The sequence below is a fragment of the Lolium rigidum genome, chromosome 2 (assembly GCF_022539505.1).
Source record: "Lolium rigidum isolate FL_2022 chromosome 2, APGP_CSIRO_Lrig_0.1, whole genome shotgun sequence".
In the NCBI taxonomy this organism is placed as follows: domain Eukaryota; kingdom Viridiplantae; phylum Streptophyta; class Magnoliopsida; order Poales; family Poaceae; genus Lolium; species Lolium rigidum.
Genome location: NC_061509.1, coordinates 134,918,847 through 134,932,002, shown reverse-complemented (window position 1 = coordinate 134,932,002; position 13,156 = coordinate 134,918,847).

The following is a 13,156-nucleotide window of genomic DNA, read 5'->3' as shown; positions in this document are numbered from 1 at the left end:
CATCCGCAGTCCAATGGACAGGTGGAGCGAGCCAATGGTCTCATACTAGCCGGAGTCAAGCCTCGCCTTGAAGAACCGCTGCGTCGCACAGCCGGAGATTGGACAGAAGAGCTAGATGCTGTTCTGTGGAGTTTACGAACTACCCATAAAAGATCAATAGGGTTCACCCCTTTCTTCCTAGTATACGGATCTGAAGCAGTGCTTCCCTCCGACATCATCCACGATTCACCGCGAGTTTCCGCCTATGACGAAGATATAGCGGACGAGGCCAGATAGCTATCTGTGGACCTGATCGAAGAAGCTCGGAAATTAGCTGACCAGCGTTCCACCATTTACCAGCAGAAACTCAAACGCTACCATAGCCGTCGAGTTCGGAACCGCTCGTTTAGGGTAGGAGACCTGGTCCTCCGCCTTCGACAGGTGAAAGCGCATAAGTTGCAATCTCCATGGGAAGGACCATTTGTCATCAGCAAAGTGCTACACAATGGATCATACTACCTCGTAGATTTCCGTGAGAAAAAAAGTTAGACCTGCAAATTGGTACCGGAAACGAAAACGAGAGGATCCGGATGACATCTATGATGAGACAGATCGTCCCTGGAATATAGCACAGCTACGTCCTTTCCACACTTAGCAATTTTCACATTACATACTTTGTAATATCCATGATACATGATCAATGAAATAAAGCATCCGGTTCACTCTTTGAGTCTTTTACCTCCTTTACTTGTTCATTTTTAGATCGTGTATGTTTTCCGACTAAAACCGCAGAGCTGGATATTTCCGCCTAGGCGTGTATGAAAGTTGTGATTTTCAAAATCGTCCTTTAGGACGTAAGCTTAAGTTTTCTGGTGGAAAATTTTTCCGTTGCAAACTCATGGATTCCTGGTAGCGACTTCCGGCACCTCGGTTGGGGGCTTGTTTCCGCGGTTATTGACAGACTGCCATTGGGCTTCGTCACCGCTGGCGAGCGTTTCCGGCTAAAGGTCTTCCGGCTCGTGGAAGATCAAGTGAGCAAGCCGGAAAGCATAGAAACTAGCACTTTCTTTTATAACAAACGAAACATGCATTCATAAGTTTAAAGGATCGCATGATAAGTTTCCGCCCACATGCAATTGTTTCGTCCCTAGCTACTTAAAAATATTTAAGTCTTATTACAAACCCACTCCGGGGCCAAAATGATGCATTTCATTGTTTTTCAGGTTTTACTCGGAGACATGATCTTCATCCTCCGAGGCCACGTACGCGGAAGCGTCGCCAGAATCTTCACCGGAATCTTCGTCGGATTGATCCGCGCTGGAGCCTGAGCCTTCCTCGACATCTTCGTCTTCTTCTTCATTTTCCCCGTCGAAACCTTCGGGAAAATCATACTTGTTGTACCAGAACGAGTGATTCACTCGCTCGGCTAACAACCGATCATACCCTTGGGTCTCCACGAGGGCGAGCTTGACGTTGGTGCCCTTGGGAACTCCGCGCGTGACCTCCGCCAAGTCCATTTCAGGGCAATGAGCTTTGCACGTTGCCAAGGTGAGAGAGGCGACCCCGCGGGCGGAAGACGCTTGCCAGTCTTTGATAAGATCCGGCACCATCCGCATAAGCTTGGTCATGCGATCAATCACGGTGGTTCCGGCTCTCTTCACGCTAAGGGACTTGGCGATTCCGCGGCAGGCTTCGAAGAGATCGTTGATGGAGTTCCGCGCATCTTCATAAGCTTCTGTCCTGCTGGCAGTCTCCTTGGTCCATTCGAATCCAAGAGTCGTTGTGAAACAAAATGGTCAGTTCCCTCCGCAATAAAGGCAGAATCAATGTGAAGAAGCCGGAAAACAGCAATAAGTCTTTACGGAAGATCAGCTTGTCAATATCCTCCGCCTCCATCTCGTAAGTTTTTGCCTTGGAGACCAGCATCTTTATCCGCGTGTTGGTCTTCTTTAGCTTGTCGTTCAGCTCCGCGATGGCCTGAGCATGTTTCTCCTCTAGCTCCTTCTTCTTCTTAGTCTCCATTTCAGTGGATTCTCTGAGGAATTCTTGGAGAGAGTCATGCTCGGCTTTCAACACTTCAAGCTGAGCAGAAAGCTCGTCGACGGAAGGCCGTTTGGCAAGTTATTCTGCGAGGCGGAAATAAAAGTACATAGTTAGTCCGAAGATATAGTTGCATTGTAGAACCTGGGGGCTAAGACGGAATCATTACCTTCATAGCTCTTGAGGCGGGTCTCCAGGGTCGCAATGGACTTCTGGTTTTCCGCGCCCCTCTTTTGCAGCATTTCGATCTCTGTCTTTTGCTCCAGCACGTGGGTGCGCAGATCTTCATGCAGCTTCCGCGTGATCTGAGAAGCAGGTTAGAGTTAGTCGGAAATTCAAAATTCTGGGGGCTGGACGCGAAGCTAAAAATCCTTAGTGTAGGAAAATATTGAGTTTCCGCTAAGGTACACAGTTAAAGACATTGGCTCACACATATTACTCGGAAAATGCATAAACCAACGCTTGGGGGCTGGTGTTACCTGGCGCACATCTTTGTGCTTGGCGAAGAAGACTTTGAGACCGCTCTCAAGTTCGTTCAGCTCTTGTTGCTCTATGTTCGCAGGTCCCCACACTTTGTCCATCATGCTGGAGATTTCCGCGTGGCGTTGTGAGAGGGGGGCTCTCTGCAGGATCGGAAAAAGATGAGGGTGCGTCTGGGGCGTGCCAGTTGCACGACTTAGGAGTAATTTATTTTCGACATCATCAGCCGGAGCTTCAGCTGAAGTAACATCGGGTCTTTCAGGCGAAGGTGCAGGCGAGGACGCGCCCTTGCCGGAATCGCATTTGTCGGATTCGGCAGTTGGTTCCTCCGGGAGATCATCATGGTTGATGACATCCTTGGGATCCGGATTGGCGGAGGAAGAGGCCTTGGGTGGAACCTCCACTTCCGGTGTAACAGGCACAGAAGCCGGCGATGGCTTAGCCTTTTTCTTGGGGTTCTTGGAGAGCTTGCTTCCGGAAGTTTTGCTACACACAAGTAAAGGTGTAACACTTAGCAAATGCATGATTAAATGCTAGCAAAGGAATTTTAGATGGAAACCAAGCACTTACGAAGACGTCATGAAAAACTGGTCGATGTTTGGTTGCGACTGCTTGCTGGTGTCGATCTGCTTGAGGCGCTGCTTTTCCTTCTCCGCCCTCCGGGTAGCCGCGACACTTGGTGTCTCGCGGGCGCGTTTCGGGGCAGGGCCGGAGGGAGCAACTCTTTTCCGCTTGGCGGGACCTGAGGTTTCAGGGACCTCCGCGTCAGAAGCGGCCTCGGGGTCGTTGGTTCCGGAGTGAGGGACTCGGAGTAAGGTTCCGAGGTCCTTCTCCTCTAGTTCCTCCAGCTGAGCATGCAAACACTTAGATGAATTTGCAAAGAACAGCAAAGGAATTGGCGTTAGAACAAGAAGCATACCGCGATCCCGGAGCCGTTGACGTGGAAGTCCATGTTGCACACGTGGAATCTTTATCAGAAGCCGGATCTGCTTATCCATGGCGTCAGCAGAGAGGTTGTCCTTGGAGGCGCGCATAAGATCATCGCGCCCCGTATACTGGAACATCAGGCGGTCCCGATGCTGAAGAGGCTGGATCTGCTTTGTAAACCAGGATATTGTAAGGTCCTTCCCTGACAGGCCTTCTTCCGTCAGTTTGCAGATCCGCCTTACTGCACGAGTCAACTGAGGAGACTCAGAAAGATGTGGGCACTGGGTCCAGGCCGGAGTCTCGCTGGCGGGGCCATTTTTGAAGGTGGGCAGCACCCTCGCGCTGGCCGGGTCGGAAACATCTTTCAAATAAAAGAAGCCTCCGGACCAGTACCGCGTGGATTCATGGCGGTCAGTGGGAGGATAAACGCGGCCAGGGCGGAGTTTGAACGTAATCGTTCCGCAGGTGGCCAGCTCCGAAGTTTGAGGAACCTTCTCCTTCTTGACGGAGAAGAAGTACTGGAAGAGGGAGAGCTCTGGGGTTACCTGGAGGTGGCCTTCGCACAGCGTCACGTGATTGCTGATGGCCAATATGCTGTTCGGCGAGATGTTGTGCGGTTGCAGCCTGTTTGCCTTCAGAATTTCTAAGAAGAAATCGCTGGGTGGAAAGGAGAAGCCCCGCTCGATGAGCGCCTTGGTTACCACCATCCCTCCGGCTTTGGGAGCAGGAGTCAACGAACCCGGAATCGTCCGCCAGGACCCGGGCTTCAAGAATCCCTCCGCCTCGAGGTTGTGGAGTTCGGTTTCCGTGGTGGTGCAGGGCCACCACTTTCCCTTGGCTTCGTTGTCTCGCGCGCGAGCCTTGGATTTTTTGGCGGCTGCTTGCTCCGCCTTCTTTTCCATCTGTTCTGCCCCCGCGGTTTCTTCCGGGTTGGCAGACGCCCCTTCGATGTTTTTGCCGGAATCCTTTGAGGGGTCCAGCTGAACTGGGACGAAGGGGGGAGGGGCGGAAGAGATTGGCGTCGCCATGATCGGCTCGGAGGAGGGAGGCGGAGTCGAAGAAGACATCTGTAAAGAAAATGCGAAGATGACTAAACTTAGCCGGATCCAACGTCAAACACCCTAGTCATCCCTACCAAGTACGGCCAGAAGACGAAGCTCGGAGGACTTACCGAAATGGAGTCTGCGGTGGTCGGAGTCTCCGGCGGTGAGGTATTTGCTGCGGTGGCTCGCCGGACTTAAGAACACGAAGAACAGCTCGCGATGGCGTTCGAGCTCCGGCGATCTTCCGGCGGGTTCCGGCGCGGCGGAGGAGAAGCTCGGAGGCGGCGCTGGTGAGAGAGGTGAAAGGGGTGCGAATGAGGGGATTAGGGTGGACGGTGGGATATTTATAGACCACGGGAGGAGATTCGTGCTCCGCATCCTGTTGTCGCAACGCAAGCATCGCGCCGTTGGATGGCTGACACGTGTCGAAAACCCTAAGCGGTGAAAATGGCTAAGGATAATTTACCGCTCAAATTGCCCAAAAATGGCTCCAAGATTGGCGGAACCGTTAGAACTTTTCGAGGTTCCGGGTAAAAGTTTAAAAACTATCAACCGTTATTTCAGCAAGGGAGTAACCCGGAGACACGTTGCAACAATGCTGTCGATGGATGAAGTCCCGCGGGATAAAGGTATTTTCCGACTAAAAGTTGGGAAAGAAGAAAAAGATGAAGTTGGAGTTCGTCAAGTTTCCCCATGTTGCCGAGATTGTCGGAAGCCACGAAGCTTGAGCAAGGCGGAAACAAGAGGTGAATCTCGGAGAACTCTGGAGGCTACTGTTGTGGGTATACTTCATGGGTGTACCATCGACAGTTCCTAGATCCGGCAAGCCCGGGTGGCCCACAGACGGTGATGTGGCATGTGGCCCATCGGGCGGCCCAGTTGCTGTTGATCATGAAGGATGAAGTCCATCCCAGGATCGGGGAGCCGGATCCTAACCGACCTTCGGAGGAGGCCGGATCCGTGAAGGCCCATAAGGAACCCGGATTCAGTACGACGTAGATGGAAGGCGGATCCTTGACATACACGGCAAGATATTGTACCGTAGTTAGGCAACATGTAATCCGGCTAGGACTCTCCATGTAAACCCTAGATCCGTGCGCCTTTATAAGCCGGATCCCAGGAGCCCTAGAGGCACAAACACAACTCATTGTAACAATGCGAAAGCGCCCATATATTTCCAGACAAGCAGCAGTAGGCCCTATCTTCAAGTAGGTGTTCCGAAGCTGGGTAAATCGTGTACCACCGTCCCGAGGACTCTCCACTCTATGGCCCCCACTTCTTCTCCCCTCCATGAGGATCCCTCCTCTGGAGTACCGTCGAATAGGCAACGACAGTTTCGCTTCCTAAGGTATTACTATTGGAATATGGCTCTCACCTTCAGGAACAAATGTTGGCTTGCACAACTAGGATTTAATACTTCTCTTATATTCTCCCGGATAGATATGGCTATTGTTAGCATCTATAATCTCAAATGTCTTGGAATCTTCTAAGTCCCTACTCGAGAGATGGTAGGATGGTCATCTAAATATATGGCCTGCCTAAGAATTCCACCTTACAATCTTCTGTAGCTTGTTCTTCAGGAAATCTGATAAACCTGCATCTTGTGATATGCCTCCACCTCCTAGCTTCTTCATCTCGATCCTAGCTGATGTATGGAAGGTCTCAATGTTTTGGTTTCCTTGTAGAATGGTACTAGATGATCTAATGGATGAAGAGTGTGGCTCCTTTTATAGTCTTGGGCAAGCTCTAGTATCATGACACATAGGTGGGACTCTTGTTTTGGTTTGATGAGTAAGATGCTTGGTTGTCATGCCCTCATCCATAGCAATCCTTTGAGCATGAAGTGGCATAGCTTGGAATGCAAGTCATGTAGATATTTTCATCCTATGTGGCATGGATACCATCCTCTCATATGATTTGTTTTTGGATAGCCAAGTGACATTTGTAACTAGATGTCTTGTGAATGATCTTATACTTGTGAATAATGCACCATATCATATATGATTGGATTTACATTATAATATTGGTCAAAGGTCAAAATTGAAGGTTATTCTTCAATTTTGGATAGTTTGTGTTTGATTTCACCAAGGCATGATCATATGAGTTTCAAAATACTCATAGTTAGTTTTATTCAAATAGTTTGAACTATAATTCATAATGCAAACGGATTTAGTTTTAAGATATTCCACATATTTAATAAGTTATGACTTAATAAGAATGAGAGGCTTTTATGCACTATAGACCTGTGGTTTACCATATTTGGTAATAAGATTAGAAGTGAATTAAATTACACACAAAGGTAGTTGCCAACTTTTAAGTGTTAATAAGTTAGAGTTTGATTCTTAAATAATGTGTTGTTGTAAGGAATACCATGTTATGATCCCTTATAGGATATGATATTTGATCCTCACTTGAAGTGTTGTGTAATAGTTCTAGTTCCATTTGATCAAACCAATGGATCGAATCATGTCTACCCAAAACAAGGTTTTAGCAAAGGTCACATTGATGTTTATAGCGCTTGACTTGATGAGCTACTTCAATTCCATCAAGTCAAGTGAAACTTCAGTTACCGTGACAATTTTTATTTGAAAGCACGAAAATTCCCCGGATTTTCCATGCATGAATGCAATGCACACATCTGTATTCTCTCTTTTTGTAGCCTCTAAACCTGGGATGTTACAATATCCACCGCATAGGAATTACATATATGACCATAATCATGTTGAGCAGCTCATATGGTACTACATCTATGAAAAATAAGAGAGAAATAGATCAAGCTACTGCCACAAACTCATATTCCATAGGTGGACTACTTCCTCTTCCTCATGGTGATTATAGTGGAGATGTTGGAGAAGGTGGAAATCGATCCCTCCCGCTGGGGCTCCGACGGAGTTTTCCCTCCAATCTTTGCTGGTTCTAGCTCTCTTTTGGTGTTTCTGTGGCACCCACCTAGAGGAAGCCTAGGGAGTCCTATATATAGGGGTTTTTAGGTCAAACAAAGTCTGTGGGCGAAAGAACCAAGCGAATCGGATGGTCGAGGAGGGAAAGGCACCAGGTGGCGCGCCTCCTGGTTGGCTGGGCCACCAGGGGCCCTTTAGCCCTCCTGGCCCATCTCATGAGATCCAAGTGCCCCAAATGCTTCTTCTTGATGAAATATTGACATCTCTAGAATCCTAGCTCAATTGGGATGTTCAGAGTCATTGAGCACCATTTAAGACGAATGACAAGCGTGACCAAAAATCAGTTTGGTTTCATGCCTGGGAGGTCGACCATGGAAGCCATCTTCTTGGTACAACAACTCATGGAGAGATACAAGGAGCAAAAGAAGGACCTACATATGGTGTTCATTGACTTGGAGAAGGCCTACGATAAGATACCGCGACACGTCATGTGGTGGGCCTTGGAGAAACACAAAGTCCCAGCAAAGTACATTACCCTCATAAAGGTCATGTACGATAATGTTGTGACAAGTGTTCGAACAAGAGATTGCGATACCGGTGACTTCCCGATTAAAATAGGACTACACCAGGGGTCAGCTTTGAGCCCTTATCTATTTGATTTGGTGATGGATGAGGTCACAAGGGATATACAAGGAGATATCCCATGGTGTATGCTCTTTGCGGATGATGTGGTCCTAATCGATGATAATCGAACGGGGGTCAATAGGAAGTTAGAACTATGGAGACAAACCTTGGAATCGAAAGGTTTTAGACTTAGTAGAACTAAAACTAAGTACATGATGTGTAGTTTTAGTACTACGAGGCAAGAGGAGGAGGAGGTTAGCCTGGATGGGCAGGTGGTGCCTCAGAAGGACACCTTTCGATACTTGGGGTCAATCCTGCACAATGATGGGGATATTGATGAAGATGTGAACCACCAGATCAAAGACGGATGGATGAAGTGGCTCCAAGCTTCTGGCATTCTTTGTGATAAGAGAGTGCCACAAAAGCTAAAAGGCAAGTTCTATAGAACGGCGGTTCGACCCGCATTGTTGTATGGCGCTGAGTGTTGGCCGACTAAAAGGCGGCATGTTCAACAGTTAGGTGTGGTGGAGATGCGCATGTTGAGATGGATATGTGGCCACACGAGGAAGGACCGAGTATGGAATGATGATATACGAGATATAGTGTCACATCCCAACCTTTGCAACCTTGATTAGTTGTCCAGAATGCAAAAATTAGGGGGAACAAAAACTTTTTCTAAAGACTAACTAAGATGAATTGCCTTGGTCTGTTTGATATAATGAATTGCCTTGATATGTTTATAGATGTACTGTCTTGATCTGCTTGTTGAGTTTTGGCTTGAGCTTCCCCAAAGCACAACACATCTAGTGGTAAAAACAAACCTCTCACTAAATAAAACACATGTGTGGCCCTGGAAAATTCTTTTCATTTCTTTACCAATGCATAAACCCTATGCTTGGTGTTTTTCCCATAAGTACCTCATCACACTATTTCTAGTCTCCAGAAAAATAGTGGAGCTATGGTCACTCTTGTATTACCATAACCTCCTCTCTTTAAAAATAATTGAACCTTTTTACCTAAACCCCAAAACCTCTTGTTGTTTTGTCCTGACTCAAAATCTTAAAAGTATCTTCCCAAAAATCTTTCCTGCTTAAAAATTTGACTATGATCACCTTTGATCATGGTATCACAAAAGAGTTTCTAAAAAGACATAATTTTATTTTGGCACAAAGTATTTACCAAATGGTTTATATTTACTTTATGTGACTCTAAAATCTTGTAAAATCTTTTATTTGTAGTTTTGGGTTTCCTAAAATAAAATGGAATGATCTACATTTCTTTTCCTCCATGGATTATTCTACTCTTCTAAAACCCTCTCCTCTTTTTCAAATATTTCAAGTTAGCCTAATTGGTTAATCTAAATAAAAATCAGAGCCATAGACACCAAATTCAATGGTATTTGAATTTGTGATCAAATACCCATGGCATTGCCTTTGCCATTAAGACATCTCACATATCCATCAATCAAGATCACACCTCCATATAGTATTGACCTTGGAAAAATCCTTTTAGTCAAAAAAATCAATTTCCATTGGTATACCTATATCTTCAAGAAAATTTCAACTTGGCCTAACCATTTTTATAACCTTCTCTATATCATCTTGCCCTAGACCTCACCTAACAAAAGTAGCTTGATCTACTCCAACAATGTCCCTTTTGCTTCACCTCTACTCCTTCTCACCTACTCTTTTGATCTTTCTTCAAAATTCAACTTGGGTACCACCATTATCACCACCATTCCCACCCACCTTATACGACAATCTTGTGTAAACCTTTTCATCACTTGTTCAAACACCACCATGCACTCTCTCTTCTCCCTACCTTTTTTTGTTTCAAATACCAAGTTGACATCATCACCACCACACCACCTCTCATCTTCCTTCTTTCTCCAATTCTTTTTCTTTGACCTTTTTCTTCTAAAACATGTCACTTGATCATGCACACCCCTGCATGGCACCCTCTCTCTCTCGTCTTCCTTTTTGCCAAACCTAGGAGGGACACCTCCCTCTCTTTTCCCTCCCCTCCTTTTTCTTCTTGTGCATGGCCGGCCATGGTGCCCATGCACTACCCACCAACCCTACACCCTCCTGGCCCGCACCCACCTCTCTTGAACTTCTCTGGACCCTCCCTCTCTTCCAGCTAAGCCCAAGGACGAACAGCCCACCCGACCCACCAAAACCCCAGCCCTGGAGACGTGCACGCGACAGGGAAACCTTCCCGCGCACGACGAAGCCTCCCGCTCGGCCCTTCCCGCTCCTCGTCGCCTCGGTTCCCACCCAGCTGACGCCAGCCCTTGCGTCACGCTCTAGCACCGCCCCTACGTCAACCCTCGCCTCTCCATTGGTCGCTGCCACCGCTCGCTCGCCCTCCCGTTGGCCACAGTCACCGCCCGCCCCCGCCTGCTGCCTCTCCCTCGCCTATAAAAGGCGCCCCCAGCCCGCTCTCCTCCTCCACACCACTCCCTCTTCTCCCAGAACACCTCCCCGAGGGTGCCAAGGCATCCCTCTGGCCGCTGCTCGCCGGAGCAGACCACGCCGGCATAGTTACCGCGAGGATGGCGTGCCAAGCTGCGCTCGTCCCCGACGCCCTTCTCCCTCCATTTCTTCCCTATCCTGCTCACCGTCGTCTCCCCGTCCTAACACACCCTTTTTCTCTGCCCAGGCCCGCCGGGAGCGGCCGCCGTCGTCGCCGGCCCGAGGGAGACGCCGGGGAAGGAACAGCCCACGCTGCTGCTGGGCTGGACGCGCCCCTGGACCGCGCCGAGCCCTCCCTTGCACAGCCCCAGGGCGCCGCACCCGCCGGAGCCTCGCCGTAGACCACCGCCGCCCGCCGGTAAGTCCCCAGGCCGCCTCCTTTTTCTCCCAGACGCCCGCGCCGCTGTATCGCGGAGGGAGACGACGCCCGAGCGTGCATGCATGGGTCGGCCACGTTGGCCCATGCAGATGGGCCCCGCCCCGGGCCCTCCCTCTCCCCTTTTCTTTCCATTTTTTTCCTCCCTCCACCTGGAAACCGTCCTGGGCCGGCCCACTTTTTCAAATCCGCTCGGCCCAGACGTTCCCGCCTTTTTCAGTTTAGAACTTTTCTGTTATTTTGTGTTAAAAACCAGTGGCACTAAAATGTTAATAACTCAAGTTCTAAAAACCCAAATCCAGTGAAACCAATTGAATTTTTTCATAAATTTCATTAGCTTTCCAATGCCACTTGGTCCCATATTTTTAGGATTTTTGTACGAGTTTTGGTAAATTAAACTTGTTCTATGTGTACTGCAGACTCTAACAAATTCCTAAAATTGTAGGATTAATAATTTTGGGTCAATCCAATTGGGTTAGCCTTGTTTTAGTACTGGACATCTAGGAAAAATCTTGTTAGTCTCTGTTCATGCATATTTGTTACTGTTAGTAATATGTGTGTGTCACATGATTTATTAAACCAAAACTTTTAGTTTATTTAAAATCATTGACATTCTCTTTTTCATAAACATGGTCAACCTATGTTTCTTTCTTGCAAAACAAAACCTTCTGAAACTTAAACCAAGTTTTTATTGTTTTCTTAAGATTTCAAATGTTGGGGGTATATGGTCTACTTCCTATTTTTGGCGTAGTGTTTTGTTAACAAAATAAAAGAGAGAAATGATATCTACCTCTTAAACAAAATGTTTGAAAATAAAAGATGAGTGTTTTTTTTTGGCCAAAGCATTGCACTTGTCTTCTTGATAGTGTTATCTACCAGGGGATGTTTAATTCATGCCTTGGTGATAACCATAGAGGCAATTGCTCATTTGTGAAGCTTTCATGCTTTTATCAAGTGAAATAAATGGGTTTTCTTTTATAAAGATGTTTTGAAATAGCTATAAGTCCTTAGCATGATAGCCCTTAGTTGAGTGGTTAGTTTCTGATTGTTTGCATGTTTTTTTTGGTACAATGTGTTGATTGTATTCCTTTTATATTTTCCGACGATAGATGCGAACAATTCCGGGGAAGAAGAAGAAGTGGTTCGGACGAGGATTTTATTTATATTGTTGGAACTCTTATTTGATGGAGTTGAAGAAGTCCAGGGACAAATAAGCCAACCAAGGCAAGCCATCTTTTGATCTCTTGCTATTTATCCTTCTTGTTGTGTTCATTGTTCCATTATATACTTGGTTCCTTGTAGCATGTGTGATGTTTGGTCCTCTACTCTATGCATACTTATTCCCAAGTATGTTGAACCCCTTGTTGATGCTTTGCATACTTGCTCTCAAGTATGTGAACCCCCTTGTTGATGTTATGCATGCTTACCCTAAGCATGTATGCCCCCTTGACCATATCCATGTTGTCATCTTCTTAGTGGTATGATGATTAACATCATGACCCATGTTTGAATCATCTTAATTATGTTGTCCCTATACATGCTTATCCTAAGTATGTATGATCCCCTTAACACCTCAATTATCATCCCCTTAGTGGTATGATGGTTAGCATCATGTCATTGTGACTCTTAGTTCCTTCATAAAACTATAGGTTGGGAACCCCTTGGAAAAAATATCTTGTTGAAAGAATTTTTGAAAACCTTGGGTGAGTTGGACTTGCCCAAGCGTGTGTTTATGAAATGAAAGGATTTTGGCAAAGATGGTTGGAAAGAGAATCTTGTTTTCGAAAACTTTGGCGCCTAAGTATTCACCCATGACAATTAACCCGTGCAACCACACTACTCCAACGTGGGCACGGGGCTTAACTTGACGTTTGTTCTTCTTAGCATGAGGCACCGCACAACTATACAAGGGTACGGTTACCCCAGAGTCCGGGTTGTCGTGGTTGGGACAATAGTATAACGGGAGGCCTTCGGGGCTGACCCGTCCGGAAGACACTATGGGTCTCCTGGCTTGGCGGTGGAGCCACGCTCAAAGGGAGGTGAGCTGCCACGGTGCCGGGGAGGTACATACTCCATAGGGTAGGATCTCTTGCTAAGCCGAATGGGCGAAAGGCTATGTTCGGGTATCCGTCGTGGCATATGTTGTTATGCGGGGATGATGCCCACACGATAGGTATCCGGATAGAGGTGGGGAAAGTGTGCACACTCTGCAGAGTTAAATCTATTCGAATAGCCGCGTCCGCGGTCATGGACGGTTGGAATGGCTGTTGCTTAGCCTGATGAGTTTTTGGTTTACAAAAATTGTTTGGAAAA